General features: G+C 39.9%; 1 pseudogene; it reads right to left on the bottom strand.

Moving 5' to 3' along the window:
• Positions 1-2457: 2457 nt before the first annotated feature.
• LOC109966758 (acidic mammalian chitinase-like) lies at positions 2458-5876 on the bottom strand (annotated as a pseudogene).
• Positions 5877-6698: the final 822 nt, after the last annotated feature.

Here is a 6698-nt window from a genome sequence, read left to right as displayed (position 1 = left end):
ACTCATGTCATTTCATGAGAAAATAAACACTTTTCCCCCATTTAAGCCCAGATAAACAAACACTTGCCAGCACATACTTACAAACTGCACCTGACCCTGTTTTCATAATATTATAAAATGTATAGCCCCCTATCCCATTAAAGAAAATACAGTATGTGTCTTCCAAGCTGCTGAACGTGGATATGTTTGGTCCTTCCATTGTTTACACAGCATTTTCCCAGCAGATGGCACCAGTGTGGAATGATTCAAATGTTTCAAATCACTGAATTATTCTCCAGAGAAATTGGATCAAAGCTTTGGAATTTCTGGCAAGTTGACACAGCAAAACGAAAGAAATACATCAAATGGTGTTTCAAAAAGGCCTCTCTGGAGCATAATCACTCAGCTCTTCAGTCCCTCAGTGGTCCACCCTGTTTGTCCTGTTTCACAAATACACATTCAGTGAAAAGAAATAGAAAGGGCCAAGTATTGGTCACTCTGAAGTGTCAAGTTCGAGTCTTTGACTGGGCAAGCTGGTTTGGGAGCATCAGCATCAATACACCTGGACACCTTTGCTGAAGCACCTAAAGACCTAGTCTACGATGTCAGGGTTTTGTCTAAAAAGTTTAAGAAAAAGTAAATTAAGTTCTCAGATTAAGACTGGGGGGGGGGGCATGTTTTGATATTATTTATTAAGAGTGCAGCACTGAAAAGCTAAATCATTGTGTTTAATCAAGACTGGGGATGTGGTGACCACATGAGTAACCAAATAATCTTGACTATATACTGTATGCCACCCACCCATACACAGAGAAACACACAAGGGGTGACTGAAATTTGATGAAGTCTTGCATGAAATGCAGTTTTTTTTTAAAAAAAGAAAGAAAGGTTCTTGTTTTCTGAAATCACTTTACTGGAAGAAATATATTCTAAACTTCTGAGGTGTTTGAATACCAGATAGTTTTGATCTTTGGTTTCAGTATTTGTAAGCTGGCACCATTTGTTGTTCCTGTGTCTATTTATTGCAATTGTATTTACATTTTTTTAATCACAGATCCTGCCACCAACAACGGAAAGTAGCGGTTACAGGGGACTTTACAGGAAATGAATATGTGGACAAATTATCAAAGACTTGGAGATGTATTAAACTGTTTAACCACACTCACTGTATGTGTTGAAATCTTATTTGAATTTACACTAACAGAACATAGCTGGGACTTTGTGTGACAGTAATGTGTAGTCAAATAATTTGTGTAATACCTGTTTATTTTTTGATTCCCTTTTTCTCTCACTTTCCTTGCTAGGATCTGATGTTGCCACTCCTAATAGTATGTTCAAAGTTCAGCATGCAAGTGGCTCACAAGCAGATCAAAGATGCAGCAGGTACGATACCAGGAATGACATGCTTTTGTCACAGGTAGTAATTAAAACATATTGCTCACTGGATGTAATTTAAAGTAGGGCACACCTTTGCTGAGGTATTACAGTATTTAGGGCCTTTTTCTAATTAAGCTGCCATTTGTGTAATACCCACAACTTGTCTATTATGGGCATCAAGAACTTGATGTTAAACACTTTAAACATGATGTTGACATTAAACATGATGTTAAACACCTGTCACGTCATCAAATGCATGGAAAAATGATGAGATGATTCAATTAACAGTTTCTAGTTTCACATTTCAATCACTTGGCAGCACTGGCAGCTATAACAAAAGGGCAGCAAAGTTCTTATGACGGCAATAACTATTAAGGTTAATCTCCTACAAAGATAGCTTCTCTGCTGATTGGAATTACCTGAGGCAGTTAGCTGGTGTACTACTTTGCAGTATAATTTGGAAAGAATCTTTTGTATGTTTTAAGGACAGTCAGTTACTATTAGAAGAAGAGAAAGCTTTATTTTCATTGTAACACGTACAATGAAATTTTATTTGGAGCCGAGGCCCCCGGGCTGCTGCGCCGCCATCATGGGCAACTTGGGGGGTTCAGTGTCTTGCCCAAGGACACTTTGACATGTGGACTGCAGGCACTGAGATTCAAACCTTCAACCTTCTGGTTGGGAGATGACAGCTCTACCCACCATGCCACTGTCACACCCAGTGTTGTTCTTCTTTAGTAAGAACAAAGGCACACTCTATAGAAAGCACATATCACCAGCATACATATTTCAAGTTAGTTGTTCCCTTCAAAGACTGTAATAAGACCCACACCAGGGTAATTCTTTACTTAAATACAGATAACACTGAATGCGTACATTCTTGAAATCAGTAAGAACGTCATCTGCCTAATCAGTGGATCGAGGGCAGACTCAAGCCAGGCATTTTATGGTCAATAGGTTTCAGTTCTGGATTTGCTTTTTTAGTGAAAGCTGTCAAAACATCCCACCATGCACTTCTGAACTTGAATGCAGATATTTTGTCTTAGTCTTACTGGTCATTGATACCCATGAATATTTTATAGATATAATGCACACATGAGTCATGACATCCATCAGTAACCACAGATGTCACAGTTTGTGGATTGTATTATAATGTTCTGAGCTTTCAGGGCCAGTCACAGCATTTGCAGCTTTCTCGAAATACTAAATTATCTGGGCAGTGTAGGATCCAGGTGATGCCGTTGGCACAGCTGTAAAATGAACCTGGGGCATCAAGCTTGACATAAATGCCATCAGCCTTTGTAGCACAGAAACTGTTGTCAGGAATTCTGGATGAAGTAGTGATTGTAGGTCTTGGATGAGGTCTTGAGTGAAGTTGGTCATTGCATGTACACAGAGTTGATTGATTTGAAAAGGTGTGTGAAGTGGGAGGAGAAGGAAGATCTGAAGGAAAAATGGTCAAGAGTAACAAAAATCAAGAAATTAATGTTTTGTCGATATGACAAAAACATATTAGAACTATCAACTGCAGTCAATTCTACTGACCTGAAGCTAAAAGAGAGTGAAGATGGCTGATGAGGGTATAGTTTCCCTGTCCACAGAACTGTCCATTAAAGTCATCCAGATCTAGAGCCCAGACAAAGGCTCCTCCAAATCTGTTGCACTTCAGGTAGTGAACCTGAATGAATAACAATCAAAGCTCTTCAGCAAGTGTGGCACTGTAAAATTGCATTCAACTGGACCTTGATCAACATATTTTTAAAAGAAATACACGAGTACCTTAGTTTCAAAACTTTCTTGGTTGTCATAGCCGACCCACTCATTTTCTTTGGTGGCATAAGGAACTTTCTGTTCCTCAATCAGACGGACACTGGCCCCCCGAAGAAAGGTGCAAAGCTGAAAAGAGAGTTAAGTTTCAAATTTTAAATCAATGAATTCCAACTCTGTTAGGTGAATTTATACTAAAACAAGTGTTTCTCAGTAACATAGAATTACTAATAAAACATAGTCTAAGAGCCGGTTTCACCTCGTAATAAGACCAGAAGCCGGCCTCCTTTGTAAAGACACCAGCAGCAGCGGGACCACTGGTTGGTGCTCCAACCTGACTGGACTCAGTAGACAGCCGAAATGTTCGTCCGTATGTAGCAAAGCCCATATTTAACTTTTCTACAGGTGTTCCCTTTTCCTGCCAGTACCTCATGGCAAAGTCCTAAAATGTAAATAAAAAGAGATACAAAGAGAAAATTGGGTGTTAGAGGAGAGTAAAGTGTGTGTTTACATTTGTGATGGAGCTAAAAACTGAATCCTTTTACTTACTGTATTTAAGTAGACATGGTCCCCAGTGTCATTGGATCCTTTGCATAAAGGGCTGTGATGTCCTGTCACACTCTCCCAGGAGCCATGAAAGTCATAAGTCATCACATTAATAAAATCCAGATACCTGGTCAAAGGTAAGTGAGATTAGGTTCATCAAAACATGGTGACAGCTAATCATGGGGATAATGTGGGGTGTAACATTTTGGTGTACTTTGATATCTCAGCAATTTCATAACCGGCATCAACGGTTCCTTTTGCAGCAGACACAGCAGCAGAAGTAAGTAATCTGGGCTTGCCAGTGGCTGCTCCCTCAGCCTTGTAGGCCTCAAGGAGTTCCTACATGACACACCACAGAATCAAGGGAAAGTCACTTCAGGATTTGTGTTCAACATCAAATCAGTAATTCTGGACCAAATCTGTTGCACTTCAGGTAGTGAACCTGAATGAATAACAATCAAAGCTCTTCAGCAAGTGTGGCACTGTAAAATTGCATTCAACTGGACCTTGATCAACATATTTTTAAAAGAAATACACGAGTACCTTAGTTTCAAAACTTTCTTGGTTGTCATAGCCGACCCACTCATTTTCTTTGGTGGCATAAGGAACTTTCTGTTCCTCAATCAGACGGACACTGGCCCCCCGAAGAAAGGTGCAAAGCTGAAAAGAGAGTTAAGTTTCAAATTTTAAATCAATGAATTCCAACTCTGTTAGGTGAATTTATACTAAAACAAGTGTTTCTCAGTAACATAGAATTACTAATAAAACATAGTCTAAGAGCCGGTTTCACCTCGTAATAAGACCAGAAGCCGGCCTCCTTTGTAAAGGCACCAGCAACAGCGGGACCACTGGTTGGTGCTCCAACCTGACTGGACTCAGTAGACAGCCGAAATGTTCGTCCGTATGTAGCAAAGCCCATATTTAACTTTTCTACAGGTGTTCCCTTTTCCTGCCAGTACCTCATGGCAAAGTCCTAAAATGTAAATAAAAAGAGATACAAAGAGAAAATTGGGTGTTAGAGGAGAGTAAAGTGTGTGTTTACATTTGTGATGGAGCTAAAAACTGAATCCTTTTACTTACTGTATTTAAGTAGACATGGTCCCCAGTGTCATTGGATCCTTTGCATAAAGGGCTGTGATGTCCTGTCACACTCTCCCAGGAGCCATGAAAGTCATAAGTCATCACATTAATAAAATCCAGATACCTGGTCAAAGGTAAGTGAGATTAGGTTCATCAAAACATGGTGACAGCTAATCATGGGGATAATGTGGGGCGTAACATTTTGGTGTACTTTGATATCTCAGCAATTTCATAACCGGCATCAACGGTTCCTTTTGCAGCAGACACAGCAGCAGAAGTAAGTAATCTGGGCTTGCCAGTGGCTGCTCCCTCAGCCTTGTATGCCTCAAGGAGTTCCTACATGACACACCACAGAATCAAGGGAAAGTCACTTCAGGATTTGTGTTCAACATCAAATCAGTAATTCTGGATCTAACCTTGCATAACACCGTGAATCTGTATAGCATTTTGGGGAAATAAAGGTGCATATCAAGAAGTCATACATATCTATAATACATTCATCTTAAATGTTATGTTGAATGTCTCACTTTTGTGTTCCAAAGTTCCAGCCTCCGACTGCCAACAACGTTTTAAGATTTGGGTTCCTGTGGGAATACACAAATATATTTTGCAACAACAAATATTTCAAAATATATTACACAAGAGATACTGGACTGACCTCTGTTTGAGTCCATTAAAGGCTTTGTAGAGCTCCTCATCATTCCATTCTGTGGTGACCAACTCATTTTCCTCGTTAATACCAGAAAAGGCATAGATCAGGTGGGTACACAGATTTGGATCAATATTTGAAGGCATAAATTTCCCATCGCCAGTTCTGTATTGGGACCAGTTAGTGAAATAACACACCAGTCTAGTGGATGTGTCTAAACATTGAAAAAGAATGAATAATTAGATCTAAGTTGTTACTGAGACTGTTCAGTGTTAATGGCTGATACTGTATAATTACTGTAATTTATGAACTCACCCACACTGCTAAGAGAAAGACAGAGACCTGCAAAGTTGAAAATTCAATCAGCAAATATTATGTAAAAAAAGGTTTTGAAGAAAACAATTTCCTGCTTTTTCATTGTGCCTTACCTGCAAGTAGAATTAGCTTGCTCATGGTGACTGTGTTTGGATGAGCTCTTGTAAAATCAAACACAGAAAGCAATTTATAGCTTATGTTGGCTGATAATAAAAACAGACACTCTGATAATAATTAACCAGGAGCAAAGTCTGAAATTTAGGACACTGTGGCAACCCGTAATGTTATGCTGTGTTTTGACAGCTGATTGTTAGCTGGGTGCACCTGGGCCCACTGCTCCCAGTCTAACAAGTACCATCATGTGTCTGGTATTTATTGTCTCTGCTCTTTCCGTGCAGGACCTGGGTGCTGCAATTATTTATAACAATTGTTTTTATTATAAATTAATCTGTGCGGGTTCAAGCCCAGGCCGACCCGAGGCCTTTGTGTGTGGAGTTTGCATGTTCTCCCTGTGTCTGCATGGGTTCTCTCTGGGTGCTCCGGCTTCCTCTCACAATTCAAAGACATGCAGCTTAGGTTGACTGGCGAGTCTAAATTGCCCGTAGGAATGAATGCGGGTGTGTGTGGCTGTTTGTCTACATGTCAGCCCTGTGATAGACTGGTGACCAGACAAGGGTGGACCCAGCCTCTCACCCAGTGTCAGCTGGGATTGACTCCAGCCCCTCATGACCTTCTTCAGTAATAAGCGGTATACAGTGGTGTGAAAAAGTGTTTGCCCCCTTACTGATTTCTTATCTTTTTGCATGTTTGTCACACTGTAATGTTTCAGATCGTCAAACAAATTTATATATTAGTCAAAGATAACACAAGTAAACACATCATGCAGTTTTTAAATGAAGGTTTTTATTATTAAGGGAAAACAAAATCCAAAACTATAGATCCCTGTGTGAACAAGTGTTTGCCCCCCTGTCAAAACACTGTTTTA

The sequence above is a fragment of the Monopterus albus genome, unplaced genomic scaffold (genome assembly GCF_001952655.1).
Source record: "Monopterus albus unplaced genomic scaffold, M_albus_1.0 scaffold118.1, whole genome shotgun sequence".
Lineage (NCBI taxonomy): Eukaryota > Metazoa > Chordata > Actinopteri > Synbranchiformes > Synbranchidae > Monopterus > Monopterus albus.
The sequence above is the reverse complement of the archived record's forward strand: the minus strand, read 5'-3'. Positions and strand labels throughout refer to the sequence as shown.